Source organism: Zeugodacus cucurbitae, chromosome 2 (assembly GCF_028554725.1).
Source record: "Zeugodacus cucurbitae isolate PBARC_wt_2022May chromosome 2, idZeuCucr1.2, whole genome shotgun sequence".
Taxonomy (NCBI): Eukaryota; Metazoa; Arthropoda; class Insecta; order Diptera; family Tephritidae; genus Zeugodacus; species Zeugodacus cucurbitae.
The window spans coordinates 31,980,244-31,995,094 of NC_071667.1; positions in this window are offsets into that span (position 1 = coordinate 31,980,244).

A 14,851-nucleotide genomic window follows, 5' to 3' on the forward strand; every position below is an offset into this window, starting at 1 on the left:
ATAGACCTTATGGTTAAGGAAAATTCCTTAATAGCGTATCTGAGATGATCCAAGGTTATCCATAAGGTATAAACTCCAAAATGTCATTCTCCCCTTGTTGGGGTCCCAATCACAGGCACTCCGAAATTCTCCGTCGGTTCGATTGAATCCCTGATTACTTGGACCACTGCACTGTGGAACCGTCCCCTAGCGGTTTCTTCTCTGCGCACGTACCTACGAGGGCTATGTGTCACGGATGGATCGAAGCTAAGGGAGGAAAGTTTTCTGTCAGAAGCTCTCAATCAGCACCACTTTAGGCTAACAGACCACTGCAGTGTTTTACAAGCCGAGGTCTTCTTCTTCTTGACTAACGTAGACACCGCTTACGCGGTTATAGCCAAGTCCACAACAGCGTGCCACGCATCTCTCCTCTTGGCAGTTTGGCGCCAATTGGTTATAACAAGCGAAGCCACCTCTCCACCTGGTCCTTCCATCGGAGTGGAGGTCTCCCCCTTCCTAGGCTTCCACCAGCGGGTACTGCATCGAAAACTTTCAGAGCTGGGGCACTTTCGTCCATTCGAACAACAGCCGCTGTCTTTTTTTTTCGCTGGACTATGTCGTCGAATAACTCATACAGCTCAACATTCCATCGTCTGCGGTATTCGCCGTTGCCAATGTTTAAGGGACCATAAATCTTCTGCAAAACCTTTCTCTCGAAAACTCCTAGTGCCGTCTCATCGGATGTTGACACCGTTCATGCTTCTGCACTATAAAGTAGGACGGGAATGATGAGGGACTTGTAGAGTTTAGTTTTTGTTCGTCGAGAGAGGACTTTACTTTTCAATTGCCTACTCAGTCCATAGTAGCACCTGTTGGCAAGAGTAATTCTGCGTTGGATTTCAAGGCTGACATTATTATCGGTGTTGATGCTGGTCCCTGGATATACGAAATTATCTACAACTTCAAAGTTATGACTGTCAACAGTGACGTGGGAGCCAAGACGCGAATGCGCTGACTGTTTGTTTGATGATAGGAGATATTTCGTCTTGTCCCCGTTCACCACCAGACCCATTCGCTTCGCTTCCCTATCCAGGCGGGAAAAAAGCAGGTGTTGTTTCCAATGATATCGATATCATCGACGTACGTCAGTAGCTGTACACTCTTATAAAAAATTGTACCTTCTCTGTTTAGCTCTGCGGCTCGTACTATTTTTTCCAGTATCAGGCCCCCTTTAGAGAGGTGTACATTTACTCCAACAACAGAGCGGCAATATTAGCATTTTGATCGATGACAGTACGCTCTAGGCTAATTAAGCAGTGTCTTAGACCTTTATCAATAGCTTCTAGCTTTTGTTATCCGATTCGGTCCGGTCCGGTTCGGTTACCGCGGAATCGTTGGTAACTGCAAAACGGAAAAGCTTGCAAGCGAGAGTACCCGAGCAACATTGACGTCGGAATGGAAGTGGGTTGGCAGTCCATGGTCCTTCTCAGCGCGATCATAGCTGTGCTTACTTCTTCTTCTTCTTGACTGGCGTAGACACCGCTTACGCGGTTATAGCCGAGTCCAAAACAGCGCGCCACGTATCCCTCCTTCTGGCAGTTTGGCGCCAATTGGTTATACCAAGCGAAGCCATGTCCCTCTCCGCCTGGTCCTGCCATCGGAGTGGAGATCTCCTTCTTCCTCGGCTTCCACCAGCGGGTACTGCATCGAATACTTTCAGAGCTGCAGCACTTTCATCCATTCAAACAACATGACCTAGCCAGCGTAGCCGCTGTTTTTTTATTCGCTGGACTATGTCTATGTCGTCGAATAACACATACAGCTCCTCGTTCCATCGTCTGCGGTATTCGCCGTTGCCAATGTTTAAGGGACCATAAATCTTCCGCAAAACCTTTCTCTCGAAAACTCCTAGTGCCGTCTTATCGGATGTTGACATCGTCCACGCTTCTGCACCGTAAAGTAGGACGGGAATGATAAGGGACTTGTAGAGTTTGGTTTTTGTTCGTCGAGAGAGGACTTTACTTTTCAATTGCCTACTTAGTCCATAGTAGCACCTGTTGGCAAGAGTGATTCTGCGTTGGATTTCCAGGCTGACATTGTTATTGCTGTTAATGCTGGTTCCCAGGTAGACGAAATTGTCTACAACTTCAAAGTGATGACTGTCAACAGTGACGTGGGAGCCAAGACGCGAATGCGCTGACTGTTTGTTTGATGACAGGAGATATTTCATCTTGTCCTCGTTCACCACCAGACACATACGCTTCGCTTCCTTATCCAGTCTGGAAAAAGCAGAACAAACGGCGCGCGTGTTGTTTCCAATGATATCGATATCGATATCGGCGTACGCCAGTAGCTGTACACTCTTGTAGAAGATTGTACCTTCTCCATTTAGCTCTGCAGCTCTTATAATTTTCTCCAGCATCAAGTTAAAGAAGTCGCACAATAGTGAGTCACCTTGTCTGAAACCTCGTCTGGTATCGAACGGCTCGGGTAGGTCCTTCCTGATCCTGACGAAGATTTTGGTGTTGCTCAACGTCAGCTTACACAGCCGTATTAATTTTGCAGGGATACTATATTCAGACATAGCGGCGTAGAGGGAACTCCTTTTCGTGCTGTCGAAAGCAGCTTAGAAATCGACAAAGAGATGGTGTGTGTCGATCCACTTCTCACGGGTTTTTCCAAGATTTGGCGTATGGTAAATATCTGGTTAGATGTAGATTTTCCAGGTCTAAAGCTACACTGATAAGGTCCAAGCAGCTTGTTAACGGTGGGCTTTAGTCTTTCATACAGTACGCTCGATAGAACCTTATAACCGATGTAAAGGAGGCTTATCCCACGGTAATAGGCGCTGATTGTGGGGTCTCCCTTTCTGTGGATTGGGCAGAGTACACTGAGATTCCAATCGTCGGGCATGCTTTCTTCCGACCATATTTCGCAAAGAAGCTGATGCATTCACCTTATCAGCTCTTCGCCGCCGTATTTGAATAGATCGGCCGGCAATCCATCGGCCCCGCCGCCTTGTTGTTCTTCAAGCGGGTAATTGCTATTCTAATTTCTTCACGGTCGAGCAATGGAACATCTGTTCCATCGTCGTCGATTGGGGAATCGGGTTCGCCATCTCCTGATGTTGTACTTTCACTGCCATTCAGCAGGCTGGAGAAGTGTTCCCTCCACAAACACAGTTTACTCTGGTCATCAACCACTATATCACCGCTGGGGGTCCTACAGGAGTGTGCTCCGGTCTTGAAACCTTCAGTTAGTCGCCGGATCTTTTCGTAAAATTTTCGAGCATTACCCCTGTCGGCCAGCTTGTCAAGCTCTTCGTACTCACGCATTTCGGCCTCTTTCTTTTTTTGTCTGCAGATGCGTCTCGCTTCCCTCTTCAGCTCTCGGTATCTTTCCCATCCCGCTCGTGTTGCGGTCGATCGCAACATTGCGAGGCAGGTAGTCTGTTTTCTCTCCACTGCGAGACGACAATCTTCATCATACCAGCTGTTTTTTTTGGCTTTTCCGAAAGCCAATGATTTCGGTTGGAGCTGTACGTAAGGAGTTTGATATGCCGTCCCACAGCTCCCTTATACCGAGATGCTGATGAGTGCTCTCAGAGAGCAGGAGTGCAAGTCGAGTAGAAAATCGTTCGGCTGTCGGTTGTGATTGCAGCTTCTCGATGTCGAACCTTCCTTGTGTTTGTTGACGTGTGCGCTTTTCTACACAGAGGCGGGTGCGTATCTTAGCTGCTACAAGATAGTGGTCCGAGTCGATGTTGGGACCACGAAGCGTACGCACATCAAAAACTCTGGAGACATGTCGTCCATCTATCACAACATGATCGATCTGGTTGCGAGTGATTCGATCCGGGGACAGCCAAGTAGCTTGATGGATTTTCTTATGCTGGAATCTAGTACTACAGGCGACCATATTTTGGACCCCGGCGAAGTCGATCAGCCTCAGACCGTTAGGTGATGTTTCGTCATGGAGGCTGAATTTTCCGACTGTTGTGCCAAAGACACCTTCTTTACCCACCCTAGCGTTGAAATCGCCAAGCACGATTTTGACATCGTGGCGGGGGCAGCGCTCATAGGTACGTTCTAGGCGCTCATAGAAGGTATCTTTGATCACTTCGTCCTTCTCTTCCGTCGGGGCGTGGGCGCAAATCAGCGATATGTTGAAGAACCTCGCTTTGATGCGGATTGTGGCTATACGTTCATCCACCGGAGTGAATGCCAGGACTCGACGACGGACTCTCTCTCCCACCACGAATCCCACACCGAATTTGCGCTCCTTTATATGGCCGCTGTAGTAGATGTCGCAAGGACCCACCTTCTTCCGTCCTTGTCTCGTCCATCGCATTTCTTGGATTGCGGTGATGTCAGCTTTTACTCTTACGAGGACATCAACTAGCTGGGCAGAGGCACCTTCCCAATTAAGGGTCCGGACATTCCAGGTGCATGCCCTTAAATCGTAGTCCTTTAAACGTTTGCAGTGGTCGACATCAAAATTGGGGTCTCTCATCCGAGGCTGTTTTGTTCTTTTCATTGGGGGGGTGTTTTTATGTGGTGGGTCCCAAACCCTACGCACAACCGCGAAGCGGGTTTCGCCTTCTCACTTTAGCTCGCCTCCAAACGGATGTCTGTTGGCTACCCAGAGGATACTTGGAGGAAGTCGTGAGCTGCTTGAGCCACATGTAAAAGAATCGTTCCTGGCCACTCCCAAGTGAATGACAGTCAGAAACTTTCCTCACTTACGTGAACTTCTACATATGACTCCATCCTCCTGTGCTGTGCTTACTGGACATTGTGCAATGGGCACCCATACGTTGAGACTTGGGATCCTGGCAGATGCAAGTTGCGAAAGCTGTTTGGAGGAAGGCGAGGTGGATTCATATAAGCATTTATTAAGTTATGTCGAAAGCGATGTATCAAAATTCCTTCTGTAGCTTTATATAAGGAACTATAGGAACATGGTTGACATATTCACTGGTCACAGTCTGGTGGCTAACACTCCTATAAAATGGGGCTGACAGATCGAGATGTCTGCAGAGCAAAGATCCAAGGAAGCTATGGAGGATTACTTGTGCGCTCATTCTGCAGTGACAATGCAATGCCACAAATAATTAGTGTCTTACAGTATGAGTAACTGAAACTGCTTTATGACTAAATTTAACTTACCATATGGCGGTCATTGGCGAACGGAACGCTATTCTTCTTCTATATTTGTCTATACCCTTCTTAAGGGTATCGTAGATCGTTGCACACTCAACCCCACCTATAAGCTTTCCAGTCTAAATTTTTGGATGTATGTAATTTTGGAAATACCAAGCGAAACAATATCGTTCTCCATCTGATCTTTCCAACGGTGTGGAGGTCTTCCTCTGCTTCCACCGACAGTACCTCCTGCGAATACTTTCAAAGCTTGGGTGTTTTCGTTCATTCGAATAACATGACCTAGACAGCGAGCCGCTGTCTTTATATTCGCTGAACTATGTCAAAGTCGTCGAATAAATCGTACAGCTGATGAGCTCCTATGTCTGCGGTATTTGCCGTTTCCAATGTTTAAGGGACCATAAATCTTCCGCAAAACCTTTCTCCCGAAATCTCCCAGTGTCGTCTCATCGGATGTTGACATAGTCCACGCTTCTGCACCATAAAGTAGGACGGGAATGATGACTTGTAGAGTTTGTTTTTTGTTCGACCAGAGAGGACTTTACTTTTCAATTGCCTATTCAGTCCGTAGTAGCACCTGTTGGCAAGAGTGATTCTGCGTTGGATTTCCAGGCTGACATTGTTATTGCTGGTTCCCAGATAGACGAAATTATCTACAACTTCAAAGTTATGACTGTGAACAGTGATATGGGAGCTAAGACGCGAACGGGCTGACTGTTTTGTTTGATGACATCAATATATATTGATGATATCAATAACATCATCGTACGCCAATAGCTGTACACCATAAAAATAGGTGATTTTGGATAATAACCACCTAGACGATATCGCCGTATAAGTCGCACAGCTCATTGTTTCATCATCTGCGGTATTCGCCGCTGCCAATGTTCAAAGGATCATTAATCTTGCGCAAAACCATTATCTCTTCTTTTCTAATTCTGCGTTTGATTTCAAGGCTGACTTTATTAATGTTGTTGAAGCTGGAATTTCCATCATAGACGAAATCATATATAACTTCAAGGTTATGACTGTCAGCAGTGACATGAAAGCCAATACGCGAAAGCGCTGACTGACGGAGAAGTTGGAGAAGATTGTTCCTGGTAGAATTAAAAAGTCGCACTGTCTGATTCGGACGAAGCTTTTGGTGTTGCTTAACGTCAGTTTACACAGACGTATTAGCTTTGCTAAATTCAACGAAAAGGTTGTGTGTGTCGATCATCTTTTCACGGGTCTTTTCTAACATTTGCGCATGGTGAATATCTTGCCTGCTATAGGTTTTCCAGATCTAAAACCACACTGATCAGATCCAATCAGTCTGTTGACCGTGGGCTTTTCTTTCACACAGTATGCTTAATACAACCTTGTATGCGATATTGAGAAGGGAAGAAGAGTCTCCTTTTTTTGGACTGAGCAGACCACACTCAGATTCAAATCGTCGGACGTGCTTTCGTCCGAATATATTTTGCAAAGAAACTGAAATGTGCAACTTATCAGTTCTTCGCAGACATATTTGAATTGCTCGGCTAGCAATTTCTCGGCCCGCCGCTTTATTGTTCTTCAAGCGGGTAAATGCTATTCGAGGCTCTTTATGGTCGGGCAATGGAATATTTGTTCCATCGCCATCGGTTGGGGAATTGGGCTCGTCATCTGGTGGTTTTGCATTTTCGCTGCTATTCAGCAAGTGGGAGAAGTGTTCCCCCATAAACCCAGTATGTCCTGGACATTTAGGTTAGGTTAGGTTAATCTGGTAGGCCAAAAAGTCACCCATTTACTTGGGAGTGGCCAGGAACGATTATTTTGCATATGGCTCGAGCACCTCACGACTTCCGGTCTTAGAGAAAGTATCCTCTGGGTAGCTAACAGACACCCGTTTGGAGCCGAGCTAAAGTGAGAAGACGTATCTCGCTTATGCGGTTGTGAGAATAACCAATGAACAGGAAGCAACAGCCTCGGATAAGGAACCCCTTGTCACATCTACTACAGCGGTCATATAAAGGAGCGCAAATTCGGTGTGGGATTCGTGGTGGGAGAGAGACTCTGTCGCGGAGTCCTGGCATTCACTCCGGTGGATGAACGTCTACCCACAATCCGCATCAAAGCGAGGTTCTTCAATATATCGCATATTTGGGCCCACTCCCAGATGATAGAGAAGGACGAAGTGATCAAAGCCCCCCCACGATGTCAAAATCGTGCTTGGCGATTTCAACGCTAGGGAGGGTAAAGAAGGTGTCTTTGGCACAACAGTCGGAAAATTCACACTCCATGATGAAACATCGCCCAACGGCCTGAGGCTGATCGACTTCGCAGGGTCCAAAATACGGTCGTCTGTAGTACTAGAATCCAGCATAAGAAAATACATCAAGCTACTTGGCTGTCCCCCAATCGAATCTCTCGCAACCAGATCGATCATGTTGTGATAGATGGACGACATGTCTCCAGTATTTTTGATGTGTGTACCACTAACTTGTAGCAGCACCCGCCTCTGTGTAGAAAAGCGCACACGTCAACAAACACAAGGAAGGTTAGACATCGAGAATCTGCAATCACAACCGACCGCCAAACGCTTTTCTACCCATCAGCATCTCGGTATAAGGGAACTGTCGGCATATCAAACTCCTTACGTACAGGTGCAACCGAAACCTTTGGCTTTCAGAAAAGTCAAAACAGCTGGCATGATGATGATTGTCGTCTCGCAGTGGAAAAAAACAGACTGACTACCTTCCAATGTTGCGATCGACCGCAACCCGAGTGGGATGGGAAAGATACCGAGAGCTGAAGAGGCAAGCGAGACGCATTTGCAGACAAAAAAGAAAGAGGGCGAAATGCGTGAGTTTGAAGAGCTCGACAAGCTGGCCGACAGGGGTAATGCTCGAAAATTTTACGAAAAGATCCGGCGACTAACTGAAGGTTTCAAGACCGGAGCACACTCCTGTAGGACCCCCAGCGGTGATATAGTGGTTGATGACCAGAGTATACTGTGTTTGTGGAGGAAACACTTCTCCAGCCTGCTGAATGGCAGTGAAAGTACAACATCAGGAGATGGCGAACCCGATTCCCCAATCGACGACGATGGAACAGATGTTCCATTGCCCGACCGTGAAGAAATTAGAATAGCAATTACCCGCTTGAAGAACAACAAGGCGGCGGGGGCCGATGGATTGCCGGCCGATCTATTCAAATACGGCGGCGAAGAGCTGATAAGGTGCATGCATCAGCTTCTTTGCGAAATATGGTCGGAAGAAAGCATGCCCGACGATTGGAATCTCAGTGTACTCTGCCCAATCCACAGAAGCCTCCTTAACATCGGTTATAAGGTTCTATCGAGCGTACTGTATGAAAGACTAAAGCCCACCGTTAACAAGCTGCTTGGACCTTATCAGTGTAGCTTTAGACCTGGAAAATCTACATCTAACCAGATATTTACCATACGCCAAATCTTGGAAAAACCCGTGAGAAGTGGATCGACACACACCATCTCTTTGTCGATTTCTAAGCTGCTTTCGACAGCACGAAAAGGAGTTCCCTCTACGCCGCTATGTCTGAATTTAGTATCCCTGCAAAATTAATACGGTTGTGTAAGCTGACGTTGAGCAACACCAAAATCTTCGTCAGGATCAGGAAGGACCTACCCGAGCCGTTCGATACCAAACGAGGTTTCAGACAAGGCGACTCCCTATCGTGCGACTTCTTTAACTTGATGCTGGAGAAAATAATACGAGCTGCAGAGCTAAATAGAAAAGGTACAATTTTCTATAAGAGTGTACAGCTGTTGGCCTCGAAATCCAGCGCAGAATCACTCTTGCCAACAGGTACTACGGACTGAGTAGGCAATTGAAAAGTAAAGTCCTCTCTCCACGAACCAAAATCAAACTCTACAAATCGATTATCATCCCCCCTTTACTTTATGGTGCAGAAGCTTGAACGATGTAAACATCCGGAGAGACGACACTGGGAGTTTTCGGGAGAAAGGTTTTCCGGAAGATTTATGGTCTCTTAAATATTGGCAACGGCGAATACCGCAGAAGATGGAATGATGACCTGAATTGTTATTCTACAATATAGACATAGTCCAGCGAATAAAAAGACAGCGGCTACGCTGGCTAGGTCATGTTGTTAGAATGGACGAAAGTGCTACAGCTCTGAAAGTGTTCGAGGGAGACCTCCACTCCAATGGAAGGACCAGGTGGAGAAGACCTACCTTCACTTGGTATTACCAATTGGCGCCAAACTGACAAAACGATAGATGCGCCGCCACCAGACAATGACCAGTGAGTATGTTCCTACATTTCCTTGTATCGAGCGTCAGCAGAAATCTACTTCTGATCTACCGCTTTACACATAACTTTTGCCTGCTTGCATCTCGGTAGGAACCATGTTACTCTCGCAACTCAGTGTTCCTGGACTAAAGCCATGTCGTAGCCACCATTCTCTAAATTAAGAAGGAGTTCGGCTGAAGCAGTCTTACTCTTGTGGAGATTCACCTGGAGTACCCTCAGCCCGCGATTTCCGATTTTTCTTCATGTAAGACGAATGAAGTCTTATGATCTCTTCAATGCCGAGATTCTTCTCCACTTCACTTTTCTCGAATTTGTTCTCGTACCGTCTTCGGGTGGCGCTTCTAGTGGCGAAGGTACAGGCTTCCAACGCCCCACGCCATCTTCCTGAACCTTGCGTACAGAATGTCGTCTGCCGCCTTATTGATTTGGAGGATATAGCTCTGGCGTCAATCTTCATTCGTCGATTTTGCCTCGTTCAACACCCTCTAGTCACTACGCGAAGGCCTTCGCACCGATGGAATATTATTGCGGCCCGCTAACTCCAGTCTCGCATTCTCCCATAGGCTTGGAAGCGTCCTTAGAGCTTCCTCTACCCATGTCAGTGACGGTTCATCCTTGCACTTTAACATTTTCATACCGCTAAGCCACCCGGCTACATCAAATATGGGCTTAGGTGTGCTTCGGCGTCGTTTTGCAATCTCACTGTCCGCCGCCGCTGCTTTGGACGTTGTCGGTTTATCGTCCGCATGCCTGATGTTTTGCTTCTCAGCAACGTCCTTACACTTTCTCTTTTTCGCTGGCGTCTTCGTTTCGCCCTCTGTCGAGCGCTGCCTCTTTTCAGCTATTTGCTTCTCAATCCGATTTGCAAAAGCTGGATCCGAGGCATTGCACCAGTTCCGTGTTGCGAAATGGGCCCGGCCTTTCTTCACCTCCTCTCTGACCCAAGCCAACCGTTGCACCTCAACTTCTTTCAGGTTGGACTCGCCTTCGAGTCGGTTACACATATTTTGACTTGGTCAGTAGAGGTGTGGCCGCTGACGACCCTGCTTATGAAATCGCTGTGTCTGCCGGTGGTAGCAGCCTCATCTCCCACCGATGTTTTGCTTCTAGCGTTTTTTACTTACCGCCTGGCACCTCATTAGCAATGGCGTATATACTCTTCTTCCATCTCCTTCCGGGGAAGCATATGAAGCAGTCCACCTTAGGGAAACGAATGGAGAAGTATGCCAGCCTTCGCTGGAAGACGCCTGCACCACCATCATGCCTTAGCCGTGCCTCTCATTGCCCATTCGACAGCCGCGCGGAGGATACAGCTAAGAGGAATTTTTGTCGCCCTGGATATTTACCATTTACAGTTACCAGATTACCTCCTCGTTTCCGACATGAGAAAGTATCGGTCTTGAAACCTTCATCTTTTCTGTCAGTTTCTCAAGCTTTTCAAACTCACGCATTTCGGCATCTTTCTTTATATGTCTGCCAAATGTTTTTCGCTGCATAGCATTTTCCAACTATTGTGCCAAATACAACTGCTTTACCCACACTAGCGCCGAAATCGCCAAGCACGATTTTGACATCATAGCAGGGTAAGAGTTATAGGTGCGTTCTAGACGTTAATAGAAAGTATCTTTGGTCACAGAGTCCTTTTCTTCCGTCGGGACAAATCAGGGATATGTTGAAGAACTTTGCTTTGATATGGATTGTGACTAGACGTCCTTTCTCGTGGTGAATGCCAGGACTCGGCGACAATGTCTCTCTGCCACCACAAATACCACACCAAATTAGCGCTTCTTTATATGGCCGATGAAGTAGATTTCATAGGTATCCACCTCCTTCCGTCCTTGTCCCGTCCTTCGGATTTATTGGATGGAAATCGTGAGCTGCTTGAGCCATATGCAAAATAATTGTTTCACTTAGAACCAATAGAACTGTATATGAAGTTATATATACTAAAATAATCAGGGTGACGAATAGAGTTAAAATCCAGATATTTGTCAGTCCGCGCAAGCGATAACTTAAGTAAAAATGTAGACATTGTAATGAAACTTAGTGCTCATATTCCTTGGCTTTCTGAATAGGTTGGTATTGCATATATGCGTAATCGGCCCATTTCCACACCCACAAAATGTAGATAACCGAAAACTTATAAAGAGCTATGACGAAGCTATAAAAGTATAGAGAAGCATATCAACGATGGGTGTATTTAGGTGACTTTTTTCTTCATAAACTACTATATATATATATATTTGGCGTAGGAACCGCATTAAGCGATTATAGCCGAATCCACCAGAGCACGCCACTCATTCCTCCTTTTTGCTTTTTGGCGCCAACTGGAAACACCAAGTGAAGCCAGGTCACTCTGCACTTGGTCTTTCCACCGGAGTGGAGGTCGTCCTCTTCCGCGGCTTCCTCCAGCGGGTACTGCATCGAATACTTTCAGAGCTGGAGTGTTTTCTTCCATCCGTACAACATGACATAGCCAGCGTAGCCGCTGTCTTTTTATTCGCTGAACTATGTCAATGTCGTCGTATAAATCGTACAGCTCTTCATCTACAAATTATCTACAACTTCAAAGTTATGACTGTCAACAGTGACGTGGGAGCCAAGACGCGAGTGCGCTGACTGTTTGTTTGATGACAGGAGATATTTCGTCTTGTCCTCATTCACCACCAGACCCATACGCTTCGCTTCTTTATCTAGTCTGGAAAACGCAGAACAAACGGCGCGGTTGTTGCTTCCGATGATATCAATATCATCGGCATACGCCAGGAGCTGTACACTCTTGTAGAAGATTGTACCCTCTCTATTTAGTTCTGCAGCTCGTATTATTTTTTCCAGCAATAGATTGAAGAAGTCGCACGATAGTGAGTCACCCTGTCTGAAGCCTCGTTTGGTATCGAACGGCTCGGAGAGGTCCTTCCCGATCCTGACGGAGCTTTTGGTGTTGCTCAACGTCAGCTTACATAGCCGTATTTGTTTTGCAGGGATACCAAATTCAGACATCGCGGCATAAAGGCAGCTCCTTTTCGTGCTATCGAAGGCAGCTTTAAAATCGATAAAAAGATGGTGAGTATCGATTCTTCTCTCTCGGGTCTTTTCCAAGATTTGGCGCATGGTGAATATCTGGTCCATTGTGCATTTTCCAGGTCTAAAGCCACACTGATAAGGTCCAATCAGTTCGTTGACGGTGGGCTTTATTCTTTCATACAATACGCTCGACAAAACCTTATATGCGATATTGAGGAGACTTATACCACGGTAGTTGGCGCAGATTGTGGGGTCTCCCTTCTTATGGATTGGGCAGAGCACACTAAGATTCCAATCGTCAGTCATGCTTTCTTCCGACCATATTCTACAAAGAAGCTGATGCATGCACCTTATCAGTTCTTCGCCGCCGTATTTGAATAGCTCGGCCGGTAATCCATCGGCCCCCACCGCTTTGTTGTTCTTCAAGCGGGTAATTGCTATTCGAATTTCTTCATGGTCGAGTAATGGAACATCTATTCCATCGTCATCGATTGGGGAATCGGGTTCGCCATCTCCTGGTGTTGTACTTTCACTGCCATTGAGCAGGTCGGAGAAGTGTTCCCTCCATAATCCCAGTGTGCTCTGGACATCCGTTACCAGATTACCTTCTCGGTCCCTACATGATAATGCTCCGGTCTTGAAACCTTCTGTTAATCGCCTCATCTTTTCATAAAATTTTCGAGCATTACCCATGTCGGCCAGCTTTTCAAGCTTTTCATACTCACGCATTTCGTTCTCTTTCTTTTGACGTCTGCAAATGCGTCTCGCTTCCCCCTTCAGTTCTCGATATCTATCCCACCCCGAACGTGTTGTGGTCGATCGCAACGTTGCGAGGTAGGCAGTCTGTTTTCTCTCCACTGCGGAACGACAATTCTCATCGTACCAACTGGTTTTTTGGCGTTGCCGGAGACCAATTGTTTCGGCTGCAGCGGTATGCAATGAGTTTGAGATGCCGTTCCACAGCTCCCTTATATCGAGATGCTGATGAGTGCTCTCAGAGAGCAGGAGTGCAAGTCGAGTAGAAAATCGTTCGGCTGTCGGTTGTGATTGCAGCTTTTCGACGTCGAACCTTCCTTGTGTTTGTTGACGGGCGTTCTTTGCTGCACAGAGGCGAGTGCGTATCTTTGCTGCTACTAGATAATGGTCCGAGTCAATGTTTGGTCCTCGGAGCGTACGCACGTAACACACTGGAGACATGTCTTCCGTCTATCACAACGTGATCGATTTGATTGCGCGTGTTTCGATCAGGGGACGGCCACGTTGCTTGATGAATTTTTTTATGCTGGAATCTGGTACTACAGACAACCATATTTCGGGCCCCAGCGAAGTCGATCAGCCTTAGGCCGTTTGGCGATGTTTCGTCATGGAGGCTGAATTTTCCGACTGTTGTGCCAAAGACACCTTCTTTACCCACCCTGGCGTTAAAATCGCCAAGCACGATATTGACATCGTGGCGAGGCAGCGCTCATAGGTGCGTTCTAGGCGCTCATAGAAAGCATCTTTGGTCACATCGTCCTTCTCTTCCGTTGGGGCGTGGGCGCAAATCAGCAATATGTTGAAGAACCTCGCTTTGATGCGGATTGTGGCAAGACGTTCATCCACCGGGGTGAATGCCAGGACTCGGCGACGTAGTCTCTCTTCCACCACAAATCCAACACCGAATTTGCGCTCCTTTATATGGCCGCTGTAGTAGATGTCACAAGGACCCACCTTCTTCCGTCCTTGTCCCGTCCATCGCACTTCTTGGACGGCGGTGATGTCAGCCTTTAGTTGTATGAGGACATCAACCAGCTGGGCAGAGGGACCTTCCCAATTAAGAGTCCGGACATTCCAGGTGCATGCCCTCAAATAATGATCCTTAGTACGTTTGCAGGGGTCGTCATCAAGAAGGGGGTTTCTCATCCGAGGCTCGGTGTTTGTTTTCATTGGGGAGATTTTTTTTATGTGGTGGGTCCCAAGCCCTACGCACAACCGCACAAGCGGGCTTCGTCTTCTCACTTTAGCTCGCCTCCAAACGGATGTCTGTTAGCTACCCAGGGGATACTTGGTCTAAAACCGGAAGTCGTGAGCTGCTTGAGTCATATGCAAAAGAATCGTTCCTGGCTACTCCCAAGTGAATGGCAATCAGAAACTTTCCTCCATTGCGTGAACTTCTACATATGACCCCATCCCCCAACTATAGCCATATTAATCACACTTCCTGAAGGCGTTTACTTAAGGCAATAAAAACCTTTAATTTATGGTAAAGTTTGTATAGGGGAGCTGCACTCATATTTGTAAAAAAAAGGGGCGTGATGCCGCCCACGAAATTCGGTTTTTGACATTTTCTTGGTATCCCAATAGTATAGTTTGAAAATGGGCGAAATCGGTTGATAACCACGTCCAATTTCTTAATAACACAATTTTGAA